This window comes from Bombyx mori, chromosome 4, assembly GCF_030269925.1.
Source record: "Bombyx mori chromosome 4, ASM3026992v2".
NCBI lineage: Eukaryota > Metazoa > Arthropoda > Insecta > Lepidoptera > Bombycidae > Bombyx > Bombyx mori.
Window position 1 is genome coordinate 345,435 of NC_085110.1, and position 14,463 is coordinate 359,897.

A 14,463-nucleotide genomic window follows, 5' to 3' on the forward strand; every position below is an offset into this window, starting at 1 on the left:
TTTTCGGAATACATTTAATGCTTATATTATTGTTTAAAAACACAAATGACTGTATAAATAATTAAATATGAATAAAGCATAAATATTAATAACTAGCTGACCCGGCAGACTTCGTAGTGCCTCAATCGATAAATAAAAGACCTAAACTTTTGTATAAAATAAACTTAAACAAACAAAAGGAATGTTGATATTTATCTACCTTTTAAACCTTCTCTGGACTTCTACAAATAATTCAAGACCAAAATTAGCCAAATCGGTCCAGCCGTTCTCGATTTTAGCGAGACTAACGAACAGCAATTCATTTTTATATATATAGATAAAGATAATAATAATTTATATTATAATTAACAGTAATAATTTAATTGAGTATTGTAATTTGGTGGGAAAAAACTAAATCCTTAGATATTTTCACCACGGCAGTGCGCTGGTTATAGTATCTAGAAGGTTCTTGCGAGTGGGTGAGTATCGCCAAAGTGTTATCAGAAAGAGGGGCAGGCCGAGCCTAGGTAATTTTGATATGAGTAGTAGACGTACCTGACAACTCGGCTTCTTGTAGATTGCAGTGTCTAGGAAACACGACTGGCGGACGACACGTAATGATGGCGGTCGGCTTGACGGCTGGACTCTGTGTTCACTCACTATTACTAAACTTTCACAACACTCACTAAAACTCTGACACTCGCGCAACGACGAGGATGATCGTCCGTAGTAGTTCGTAAGGAAAAATTAGCACAAGTCCAAAATATTGAGATGTACAAGCAGCGGCGTGCCGTCAGCGGAAGTCTTTTTGAGTAACGGCGTAATATGTCTTTGAATTAGTTCAGTCGTTCAGTGATTCGTAGTTTTTAAAAAAAATATTTTATATTCACACTAAATTTATCCGGTCGTGAGTTGACAAGTATTAGATCTACCCTCATAAAAATAAATTCAAGGTCTTAAATGTATTAGATATCTAAAAAATATATTGAAATTGACGCCATTATTATAAAAAATATAATAAAAATAAAAAACTCGTTTTGAGGTTAATTTTCTATATAAATACCTCAAGAACTTTTCTTTTTTTAATGTTTAAGATGTTCCTAATGTATTTTTATCCAATTGTAGTTATTAAGGTATAAAAAACACACATACTTCTTTAAATATCGATATTATTCTATTTTTTCTTCATCTTCATACACAATTAGTAAATCATCTAAAAATAGCACAGGAGAGCATATACACGGTTTTAAATCTCGGTCAGGTTAAAACCACAATTCACACAATGGTTTTCAGCCGTAGTATGAAACGTTATTGATAAAAGCAAAATAAATCGAAGAAAAATCAAAACACATCCATTTTGAACGCAAGCCAAGCAGCAAGCGAAGTCTCACCGCGTCAGTCAGATTAAAATCAGTGTTGTCAGTATAAAGAAAAATAATTACATGAAATTCATATATCGATAATTTTTTTAAATAACCGATATTGGATTTATTTCTTAATCTTTTTTTTACGAGTACACATTATATTTTATTTTTAATGTTTTTGTTTTAGTTGTACATATTTAAATAACAATACAAGTTAAGTTTTTTTTTATTGCTTAAATGGGTGGACGATCTCACAGCCACCCTGGTGTTAAGTGGTTACTGGAGCCCACAAACATCTACAACGTAAATGCGCCACCCACCTTGAGATATAAGTTCTAAGGTCTCAAGTATAGTAACAAGTTAAAGTCCAATGGTTATGTCTTTGATGTTATTTTATGTGCTTAAAATCGATTGATTAATGATAATATTTAAAATGATTTATATGTTTTTTTATATATGTACTTAAAATGTTTACTTAATACGTAAAAGGTTTTGAAGCTGGCAATATTTTTCCCGCAAAAATAAAATTAGTATTTTTTCTCTAAACTAATATTTTTAACCTTATAAATTAGGCTTTAAGTATCATTTTAGAATAAATATTTTTGTACCGATGTCTTTTTATGTTCAAGTGACATTTTAAATTTATTCCATAATATTCTTTTTCTGACGAAAGGACCTAAATACATATATTTTGCAATGGTAATTAAACTTTATGTTTAAGTATTAAGGTCTAGAATAAGCTGAAGTCGTTAACATTATTAAACTTTTTTCTAAGAAATGAAGATGTTTTCGTGTCTGCAAACGTGGCCACTGGAGCGTCTTATTTTTGTTCCTGATCTTTAATCTAGTACTAACATGAGCAAAATATGTCAACTAACTTTTAAGAGTTTTGAATTTCAAATTTGAAGTGTCCTTGGTGCAATTTAAGGCTGGAGCACTCTGAGAGATCTGATTTTTTTTTTGTTTTCCTTTGAATACATTGTACAATGCGATCCAATGTACAAGTGTTATACCTTTTTAGAAAGGGCTTTAAAAGTACCATGTTGTATAGTAATTGTTTTTTTTTGTATTGTATGGTATGTAGAACAAAAAAATCTGTAAAACGAAAGTGATTTCACTGTGTGAATGAGAACTGTTGCACTAATTTTTATTTTTCTCAGTAATGGTAAATGTTATCGCTATGATTTTTGTTTATTTAGTGAGAATATTAGTCTAGTTATGTTGATTATTTTTATTGTAGATCTGACTGTTGTATTTGCGTATCTCTGACACGTAAAGTTTATCTAGAATTACGGCTCGCGCCGCCAGATTTTTACGCAAAATTAAAGGGGTGTAAATAAATTATTTTGTATGGACAGGTGTATGGTTCTATTTTTTATTATAATTTGTATAGTTTAAAAAAAATAATTTTAAATAAAAAAACCTATGTAATCGCTTAATTTTTTGAGATATTATTATTTATACACAAGTCGTGCTCAAAAACGCGTTATCTCTGTGTTCAGTGTATCATAATTCTACACCGTAGTTGAATACGTAGTTGAATACTAATAAACAAAATACTTCAACGCAAAGCATAGTTCATACTAAACATAACACTTGCTAGTGTTAAACAATAACAACTTGAGGTACAATGAAGGGTTTTGTGATAACGGAGCCGCGCGGCGTAGTTGTAATAAATAACGGGGCACTTTAGGGTGCGCTTCAAGAGCCCGTTCGGGCAAGGCAGTGGAATGAAGACCATGTGTGAACGAGCTGTAGCTCGCCAAATAGCAAAAAAAAAGTGTACAACACATGCAGCGTTTTTTTTAGTATTGTGCAACAATACGGATGGTAACAATGATAAATCATCAACTTTTTACGGTAACCACTTAACATCAGGTGGGCCGTGAGCTCGTCCACCCATCTATGCAATAAAACAAACAAAAAAAAGAAGTTGCAAATGTATCTGGGCTCCAGTAACCACTTAACATCAGGTGGGCCGTGAGCTCGTTCACCCATCTATGCAAATAAAAAAGTATAAATTAGTTCAAGAAGTCGGCTTATGCAAAGAATCCAATCACTGGTACAAAATTAAAAAAAATCAAATATCTAAAACAAAAAAAAAAGAAATTAATATTTTTTTTTTATATCAAATTCATTGAAATTTATATCAAATTGCTGCGCCGTATCTTTAAATTTGAACATCGGCTGTCAAACCCTACGTGCTCAGAATCCGTAATCTGGACGCTTAGGTGTGTTTCACATCTTTGAAGTCGAAATTTTTATATTTGCGACTAAAATACACGTCCTTTGTAATACTTATATTTAAGTTCATTAAAATATTGATCTCATTACAAAAAATCGTTTGGATTTTATTAATTTTTCTATTAAAAACGACGAACTAAAGACGACCGTTAGGTTCAAAAAATGACGAGGCCGCTGCTTCAAAGACTGTTTTTGTCATAAAATGCAAATAATATTTACTCCGTGTTAGTAAAATATAATGAAAGAACACTTACAATTCCATTATTAAGCAATAAACAAATTCACTGAACCGTTATTTTTATATAATTCGCAAATACGTGCGACCGAACCGAGCTCGAATTTCACACTGATTCACACAGCCCCCTTCAGTTGTTTTGTCGTAAATATTCAGTGAGAGAGAAGGTAAATTCATTGGTTACAGTTTAAATGTATTAGAAAGAGTAAACTATAATTTTATGATTATCTGTTAAAAGCCCGACAACTGGCCGACGCGCCGTACGTGACACCTGCGCTCAACACGAACGGCAAAATAATGGCGCGACCGCGGTTTGGACGTTTAGCACGAGAGAGGTCACATCCCGTCTGTTTTGAAGTGGTTACCGGAACACATAAGTAACATATTAGTGATATGTCTTTTTTGAATAACGTTGGAAAAAGGTCTTGTAGCAAACCGACCGGTACGTCACTCTCGCGGCCGTATGCCCGCTCGCTATACATAGTTAGTATCTATGTCCATCTTTTCAACAGTGTATAATCTATGTTCCGGGCGCTTCCGTTTCGAGTGAGAATAGCGTGCGCCCGCGTCTAAATGTAATTATTGTTTAAAATTGAAAATTGTTTGTGATAAAGGAAGATTAAAATTCGAAATTCGATATTGGTGACTAACCCATAGTTTTAAATACCCCTGAGATCTACCCCTCACTATATCTGGCTGCCCAACGTTTCCTAATTTTTTTCTTGCTTGGACTAACAAAATGGCGCGCACGCTTTTGTGAAAAATTTGCTAACTATTGTATGCTGTTGGTGCTTAATTGTAAAGAATGCCTTTAACTAGAAGTCAAGATCGCCAGCAACGTCGCGAAGACGATGTTATTCCTGCTGCAGATGCAAATGCCAACGAAAATCACGAGGAGCATGACAGCCCCCATGATCGCCTCCACGCCGAATCACGTAGCAACAATTCTACGTTCAACTTGGATGATGTTTCAGCGTTGATGGCCTCGCTGCAACGTTCGCAGGCCGAAACATTTAAGAACATTATGTCGTACGTGATGGAACAAAGATCGTCGACTCCGGCACCTCCGCCGATGCCCCCAGTGAACGTAGATGGTACCTTGGCGCGTTGCAGAGCTTCTTTCAGCGGTGCACCTGGTGAATCTGTTGAGGCCTTTATAGATGCAATTGAAAGTTATACAGAATGCGTTCAAGTATCTGACGCTAACATCATACGAGGCCTAGCCATGCTTTTGTCTGCTGACGCAGCTACGTGGTGGCTAGGATTAAAGCATCACATCTCCACTTGGAACGAAGCCAAAGAAAATTTAATATATGCATATGGCACCCGCCTTCCACCACATAGAATATATTTGGAAATATTTGCTTCCCCGCAGGATAACGAAAACACAGACAAGTTTGTTGCTCGTATTCGTGCGCTTATGGCAAAGCTACCGCGGGATGATATTACTGAAAAAGTACAACTTGATATGATATACGGGTTGCTTCATAATAGAATACGCACAAGATTGCGCCGTGAAGAAATCACATCTTTCAATTCATTATTAAACCATGCTCGGAATATAGAAGATTCGATAGAGGAGACTCAATCGAGACCAGTGTCGTCCACTAGTGGTGTGCGTTCGATCCGTGCCCAGCCGGCCCAGGCTGCGAGTCGGCCTGAACCGTGCGCCGCTCGTGCGAGTGCCCCGGCGCGATCTCAGGGGTATTTAAAACTATGGGTTAGTCACCAATATCGAATTTCGAATTTTAATCTTCCTTTATCACAAACAATTTTCAATTTTAAACAATAAATACATTTAGACGCGGGCGCACGCTATTCACACTCAAAACGGAAGCGCCCGGAACATAGATTATACACTGTTGAAAAGATTGACATAGATGCTAACTATGTATAGCGAGCGGGCATACGGCCGCGAGAGTGACGTACCGGTCGGTTTGCTACATACTCCCCCTCTAGACCAACCATACCACCAGCTGCGGGAGAAAGACTTGGAGCTTCAGCACATGGTTCAGCATGCCGTGTCGTCATATGCCCTGGAACTCGAGAATCTGTTTTAACATTCTTTGGGGGACGACCACGTTTCTTTTTAGGCATCGCCGGCCGCGGAAGAGCATCACTCTGATTCTCACGGTATAGAGTGAGATCGTTCACATGATATTTCCCTAAAACTTCATCAGGTTTGTCAACATGCGCGACGTGGTAAGTAGTAGGGCTGACCTTTTTAACGATGCGATACGGACCATCGCGTTTTGGAACAAACTTAGAAGTAAGGCTCTTAGCGCTCTTACTGAGGACGTGTGATTTGATGAGAACCATGTCATCTTCGTTGAATGTTTCAATGGGCCGTCTCGAACGATCAGCATACCCTTTAGCTTTATCTTGAAGCGTCTCTACACGTTCGCGCACCGCTGAAAAGGAGTTAACAAATTTCCTGAGATAGGGAGTTATTTGGGGAACAAAGTTATCTTTGTCTAGAACAGCACGAAGGTCATGGGTGACTTCTGTGGGGGACCTCATCTCTCTGCCAAATGACAAGTAAGCAGGTGACATACCTGTGGTGCGACATTTAGCGTTATTAAGAGCGAACCGAATCACTGGTAACATGTTTGGCCAGGAAGTGTGGTCATATTCCACGAGTTGTGCTAATAAAGTCTTAAGATCTCTGTTTTTGCGTTCGGCGGGGTTTGCTTCTGGGTGATAGAGAGGGATAAGGTTTTGCTTTATCCCCAGGATGGACATGCATTGACGCATGACTGCCGAAATAAATTGTACGCCATTATCAGAAACTAGTCGGCGTGGAAGACCAAACCTCATAAAATACTCCTCTATGAGGACATGTGCACACGCCTCAGCAGTAGCTTCCTTCAATGGGAAAAGTTCTGTCCACCTCGTAGCAGTATCTTCTATAAGCAAGATCCAACGCTCCCCCTGTTTTCCAGGTGGTAACGGGCCGAAAAGATCAACTGCCAAGACCTCGTTGCGCTGGTTCATCACCGGCGTCTGCAATAGACCTGGAGGCTTGGTATTAGCAGCCTTATAGCGTTGACAATGGATACATGCCTTTACATAGTCGGTTATGATTCTTCTTATTCCTGTGAAGTAGAACAGACGTGAGACTTGTTGGTAAGTCCGGTCAATTCCTGCATGTCCAGCGGTAGGGGCATCGTGAAGCTCTTTGAGAATGTCGGTCACTTGATGGGCAGGAATGACTAATTGTGGAGCCTCGGCATCAGAATCCGGATTAAGTCGATATAAAACACCTTGTTCCATTAGAAATCCTCTTTCTGACCATCTTTTAGCAGCAAGTTCATCCACTCCTTCCAGTTCTGTGACGATCTTCTGTATTTCCGGATCAGTCAACTGGTCTTGACGTAACTGGGTAGGTGACTTGGTGGGCAGGTCGCAAATGACAGAACAGATGCCGCAGTTATTTTGTGTTTCGTTGGAACAGATCGGTCTACTTAACGTGTCAGCGACAACGTTAGCTTTTCCTGGGGTGTACTCGAATCTAATGTCAAATTCTTGGAGTTTAAGCGCCCAACGGACCAACCTACCAGCAGGAGACTTTAAAGAAAGCAACCAACGCAAGGGTTGGTGGTCACTGCCTATAATAATTGGTTGGCCGTCGAGGTATGGCCTGAAACGCTCCACGGCCCAGACTACAGCAAGCGCTTCCCGTTCTGTAGTAGAGTAGTTGCGCTCCGCTGCGGTGAGTAGGCGGCTAGCATACTCGATAGGCCTTTCGTCCTTGCCTTCCCCTTGAGCTAAAACTGCGCCAAGTGCATAGTTGCTCGCGTTGGTACGCAGTACTAAGGGTTGTTTAAAATTCGCTTGAACAAGTACGGGCGCCGTGGTCAGCAGACGCTTCAATTCTTTGAATGCCTGTGTTTGTTCAGGTCCCCAGCTCCATGTGTAATTCTTCTTGGTCAGTCGAGTAAGCGGTTCTGCTATCTTTGAAAAGTTTGGAATAAACTTCCTGAACCAAGAGCATGTTTGGAGAAAAGTTTTTAAATGTTTTAGGTTAGATGGTTCCAGCATATTAAGGACAGCACTGACCTTCTCAGGGTCAGGAGACACACCGTCTGGAGTGATGACGTGGCCCAGATAACGGACCCTTTCTTTGGCAAAAGTGCACTTCTCTCTGTTTACGTGAAGTTTAAATTCAGACAAACGACTAAAAACAGCTTCCAGATCTTGTAGGTGTTGCTGGAATCCTTCTGAAATAATTAACAAATCGTCTAGATAAGCAAGTACTGTAACATCCTTCAAAGCAGCACAGGAGCGTAGACGATCAATAAGCCTTTGGAAAGTCGCCGGCGCATTCTTCAAGCCGAACGGCATTCTTTTAAAACGGTAAGTGCCTAGGGGGCAGACAAAAGCTGTTTTGTCTCTGTCTGCTTCTCGGACCATAACTTGCCAATATGAAGAACGAAGGTCTATTGTGGTCATGTAACAATTCTTCTTCGTACTCTGGAGAAGATCATCAATGCGTGGGAGTGGGTAAGTATCCGATTTGGTTACTTCATTTAAGCGCCTGTAATCCACGCAGAATCTTACATTACCATTGGACTTCGGTATCATCAATGCAGGAGAGCACCAGGCGGATTCGCACTCTTCAATGATGTCATCTGCCAGCATCTTCTCTATTTCATTCTTCATCGTCTCCTTCTTGGAAGGGTTAAGGCGATAGGGCGGCACAGCTATCGGGGGGTGATCTCCGGTGTCTATGCAATGTTCTATGAATGGTGTCGGACCTCCCCCTGCTGTAAAAATACTTTCATGCCGAATAAGGAACTCAGATAATGCTTGGCGCTCAGCTGATTGCAAGTGCATGCCTTCATCATCCCGAAGCATGTTAGTAGAAGCTATGCACACACCACGAGACATAGGTTCAAAAAGTAATTTATAATGCACCTTAGCATCAGTACTAAAATACCATTCATGACGATGAAAATCAATAATAACTTTGGCAGCATTAATAAAATTAATACCCAGTAAAGTTTCATTATCATTAGAATCAGGGAAGATTATAAATGGAATATTAATCACTATGTGTTCTAATCTCACTGGTAATATGGTTGTCAATACATCCATATTCCGAACATGCCCATCAGCAAGTTTGACTCGCCTAGTGGAGGGAGTAAGAGGGTGACCCTTTTGTAGAAGGAGAGCATACAGCGTGTGACCAGCAATACAATGCTTAGCTGCTGTATCTATAAGTGCAGTACCCTGTTTACCGAGAACTTGAATTTTGAAAATAGGCCGTAAATGCAAATACTTATCATCACTCTCACGGTCGTACACGGACGCTACAACACTTCCCTCACATGTACAATAATTAAAATTCAAACAATTATCAATTTCCACACATTCGTTAATTTTTCCAAAATTACACTTACTGCCTTTTGTGTCACAGTCATGGTTAGTTGAAAATTTTAAATTATTACAATTTGGTTCAATTATTTGATCATAAGGTAAAAATGAGTTCTTACATTTAGGTCTAGTTCCCTGGTTATAACAAATATTTAAATTTTTACACTTTGTCCGAACATCCTGATTATATAAAACATGAGAATCACAAAAGGTTGGCATCTCATTATTACTAGTGCAATTACAGTTAATATTCTTTGACACAGAATCATTACAGGCATGAAAATAAGATTTTCTGGAAGTAGGGCCTCTGTTAATGGTAGCATAATTAATATTTGCATCCCGGTTACAAAAATTTTGACATTCAAAATTACTCAGAAAATTATTTTTGTCATGCTGCTTAACATCATACATTGCATTCTGAACAGGTAAATTAGAACTAATTGTGTTAGTATTATTAACATTACACTGAACACTATAAAACGCATTATTGTCATTTTGCACACCCTCGGAAAAGTTAGATTGACTTTGCTCACCTCGGTTGTTTAACTTACGGCACTGTTCCCGTGCATGTCCAAACCGTTTGCAGTAGGAGCACACTGGACGCTGTTTCTTCGTGGTCACGAATTGCTCTGCAGAACCTGGCACAGCAGCGGCAGGCGTGGCAACGCTAGGCTGGGCGACAGCGACAGGCACAGCGGTGGCGGGCACGACGGCCGCGGCGGAGTTTGGAAAGCGCGCGCGCGGCGCCGGGGCACTCGCACGAGCGGCGCACGGTTCAGGCCGACTCGCAGCCTGGGCCGGCTGGGCACGGATCGAACGCACACCACTAGTGGACGACACTGGTCTCGATTGAGTCTCCTCTATCGAATCTTCTATATTCCGAGCATGGTTTAATAATGAATTGAAAGATGTGATTTCTTCACGGCGCAATCTTGTGCGTATTCTATTATGAAGCAACCCGTATATCATATCAAGTTGTACTTTTTCAGTAATATCATCCCGCGGTAGCTTTGCCATAAGCGCACGAATACGAGCAACAAACTTGTCTGTGTTTTCGTTATCCTGCGGGGAAGCAAATATTTCCAAATATATTCTATGTGGTGGAAGGCGGGTGCCATATGCATATATTAAATTTTCTTTGGCTTCGTTCCAAGTGGAGATGTGATGCTTTAATCCTAGCCACCACGTAGCTGCGTCAGCAGACAAAAGCATGGCTAGGCCTCGTATGATGTTAGCGTCAGATACTTGAACGCATTCTGTATAACTTTCAATTGCATCTATAAAGGCCTCAACAGATTCACCAGGTGCACCGCTGAAAGAAGCTCTGCAACGCGCCAAGGTACCATCTACGTTCACTGGGGGCATCGGCGGAGGTGCCGGAGTCGACGATCTTTGTTCCATCACGTACGACATAATGTTCTTAAATGTTTCGGCCTGCGAACGTTGCAGCGAGGCCATCAACGCTGAAACATCATCCAAGTTGAACGTAGAATTGTTGCTACGTGATTCGGCGTGGGGGCGATCATGGGGGCTATCATGCTCCTCGTGATTTTCGTTGGCATTTGCATCTGCAGCAGGAATAACGTCGTCTTCGCGACGTTGCTGGCGATCTTGACTTCTAGTTAAAGGCATTCTTTACAATTAAGCACCAACAGCATACAATAGTTAGCAAATTTTTCACAAAAGCGTGCGCGCCATTTTGTTAGTCCAAGCAAGAAAAAAATTAGGAAACGTTGGGCAGCCAGATATAGTGAGGGGTAGATCTCAGGGGTATTTAAAACTATGGGTTAGTCACCAATATCGAATTTCGAATTTTAATCTTCCTTTATCACAAACAATTTTCAATTTTAAACAATAAATACATTTAGACGCGGGCGCACGCTATTCACACTCAAAACGGAAGCGCCCGGAACATAGATTATACACTGTTGAAAAGATTGACATAGATGCTAACTATGTATACTACCCCTCACTATAGTCTTTCATGTTAGGCAGTGGCTTGACTGCGCCTCTGACACTGTTAATGCTCACGTGTGACCACTTAGCAAGACGTGTACGACATGCTCCATATGGTTCTGCCCACCAAAGCAAAAACCTACGAATATTACTCGCCTTGATACTTCCTAGCCCCTTTAGCCAGCCTGCGTGCCTGTCTCGTGGTAAATATGTTAAGTATGGCACACGATACTCCAAATAGCTAATATTAAATCAGGCAAAATTACATCATTATGAAAACTAGTAATACGTAAGATTCAATTTTACCTACATCAACATACAAGAGCAGGCTCCCAATAGTCCGGGTACAATCGGCGAGAGCTGAGAAGGCGCTGCCCGGCGGACCCTCCCGCGGGGCACGGTATCGCTCGTCAGCTGGGGGCCCTCACGTACCCAGAAAAAGCCCTTTTTAGGCACTTATCTGAGACAAATGAACTACTTTGTCTAATCATTTATTTTTCTGGTAATAACTGCGGTACACGTGAATGTATCTTCAAGAACGTTTTATTTAGTTATGGAACAGATAGGTTAACAAGCTCACGGCCCGTCTTTCTCATTCTCACAAAGGAAATAGCTATTGAAAAGTCACTACCCTAACCCCAATAGGCTAATGGCTAATGAACTGCAGACTTACAATACGCTTGACGGTGCGTTTATAATGATATTATTTCAGGAACATTAAAACACATTGTTTTTGTGTTCAATGGCGAATATCCATTCTATGAGATGAGACCTACTCAAATAGCGCCACAGTAAGCCTTAAAGCCATTATAGATGTAAGTTCGAGATCAGTCTGAAACCTGGGGCTCAGAGCACAGAACTGTGTAAACATTGAAACTGTTCGCCTGTTTTTAGTAGAAAGCTTAGCTTTTGTATCGCCATTTTGGACAGACGAAATACGGCCTACCTGATAGTGAGTTGAGACTGTTGCTCATACCCAGGGGCACAGGAAAGCCGCTACCTACTGCTGACACATAGTGTTTTGCGTGCCTAAACTTTATTAAAAAAATTCATGCAAAAATTATAATCGTGCATCTTTTTTTATGATTGAAAGATTACTGGTGGCCCGAAGGCCTTTCCAGTTTCACTAGGACAGGTGGGCGAGCAAAGGCTCAGCCAAGAGGGGCGGGATTTGCTAACAACTGCCCGAGCGCCTCCGAAGGAGACCTAACAACTGAAGAGCAATTGCTTCGCGAATGAATCTACTACCGAATAGGAATCGCGACCCGCTGAGAAGATCCAGCGAGAAACTCAGCGGGCTGATGCACGGGTTGGGTTGCACGTCGACCTCTTTGTCGAGTTCGACGAGTACGGTTACCGGGGTCCCTAAGCCTGCTCCTAGTATTAGAGCTAAAGGCGTCTAAAGCAAAGGTTATTGGATCTGATGGATCCGTAAGGTCGTGTCTAGGGCGTCGACGATGACTGGCTCCTGCATGATCAGGATTCGGGGAGTAGTCAGCGGCGGCAACGATAAAGCGATTATCATGACGCATAGCCTTATCGAAGTACCATTCCGATGCTGACTTCATGTATTTCCGAATTGATTCGAGGCCCAGGTCGTCGTGTAGGTCAACGTTCCTCACGAACCACGGAGCCCCGACAGCTAACCTGCAAAAACGGGATTGTAGAGATCGGAGGGTGTCTATGTGTGTGCGGGCCGCGTGAGCGAACACCAAACTCGCGTAAGTCATGACGGGCCTTATGCAAGTTTTGTAAAGTGTCACCTTGTTCCGAAGGGACATTTTACTCCGCTTACAGATCATGGGATAGAGTCTGCCGAGAATAAATGCGGCACGATCGCGGACTGTTTTTATATGCGGGCGGAATGTCATGGATGCATCCAGGGTGACTCCCAGGTACTTGACCTTCCTGGACCAGGGTATAGGTTGGCCGAAGAGGGTGATCGGGGCTGTGATATTTCTCCTCCTAATGCGTGAGGAAATAAGCGGTGAGTTTCCCCTTTGAAATAACACTGCGGTGCTTTTCGCTGGGTTGATGTCTATGCGCCATTTTCGGAACCACTGTCCTAGGGCTACGGCTGCGCTCTGAAACTTCTTCGCAATAAGGAACTTATTTCTACTCGAATAGTAAACAGTCGTGTCGTCGGCAAATAAAGCTAACTGGGTCGGCGGCGACCGGGGAATATCGTTGACGAATAAGCTAAATACGAGGGGCGAGAGGACAGAGCCTTGCGGGACTCCAGCCGTGAGAGGTCGAGGGGAGGAGCGGGTTCCCTCGACTCGATATCGAAAAGAGCGTTTCAACAAGAAGTCCCGTATGATGAGCACGAGACTATCCGGCACACCCATGTTGAATAGTTTGAAAATCAAACCGTTGTGCCAGACTTTGTCAAACGCTTTTGCGACGTCGAAGAAGAGGGCTCCCGTGTAGATAGGTTTTGTTCGGTTAAGCCCTACGAGAATGTGCTCTGTGAGGTTGTGCACCTGTTGTACGCATGAGTGATTTGCACGGAATCCGAATTGTTCATCGATGCGAATGCCCTTGAATGAGAGGAAGTCTCTGAGGCGTTTGTAGAGCAAACGTTCATACAGTCTGCCTAGAGACATGAGGAGGCTAATCGGGTGGTAACTCGTCGGATTATTTTTTGGTTTACAGGGTTTGTGTATGCCGATAACGTCCGCTTCTTTCCACACCGCGGGAAAGATACAGTTAGCCATAGCGGCATTGAAAATAGATGCCAACATCACGATGAGTCGGACGGGTAGAAGTTTAATAAAGCGGTTAGATATACCGTCGGAACCGGGAGCCTTGCGAGGAAGTAGGTCTTTGTTCAGTTCTTTAACTTCCATTGGGGTGACGGTGCATCTATTCGTTATGTCTATACTAATATTATAAAGAGGAAAGATTTGTTTGTTTGTTTGTTTCGAATAGGCTCCGAAACTACTGGACCGATTTGAAAAATTCTTTTTCCATTAGAAGCCGATATTGTCCCTGATGAACATAGGCTACTTTTTTTTTATTATTTTTTATTTTATTTTTTTGATTTCATGTGTGTTTTAATGTTTCCGAAGCGAAGCGAGGGCGGGTCGCTAGTATATTATAAATTTGATATCAATTTCTTACAAAGTTTACTAAAACGGCATTAGAAACTATAACTAACCAATAACGGCTCGCGTTCTTGCTAGTAAATAAATAATGCACTTGTGTTGCGTAAATTCTAATACAAAAAACAAGAAAAACAAGGCGAGAGCTATGAATCAAGTTATTGTTTACATCCTGTTAGACGCAGCGCGGATGACTGCACATTTG

General features: G+C 41.2%; 1 protein-coding gene across 11 annotated transcripts in view; it reads right to left on the reverse strand.

Annotated features, from left to right (window-relative positions):
* LOC101742943 (neuroligin-1) overlaps positions 1-14,463 on the reverse strand; it is a 111,538-nt gene that overhangs the window by 57,016 nt on the left and 40,059 nt on the right. For 2 of the 11 annotated variants that reach the window (XM_038021862.2, XM_038021861.2), the window contains exon 1: positions 535-4,152. The exons of 1 other annotated variant lie outside the window; for it this stretch is intronic. The gene's annotated coding sequence lies outside the window, so the exon portion shown is untranslated. Of the gene's footprint in view, positions 1-534; positions 4,153-14,463 lie in introns of those variants that run through there. 8 more of the 11 variants (XM_062677124.1, XM_038021858.2, XM_062677122.1 and 5 more) reach the window with 8 other exon arrangements.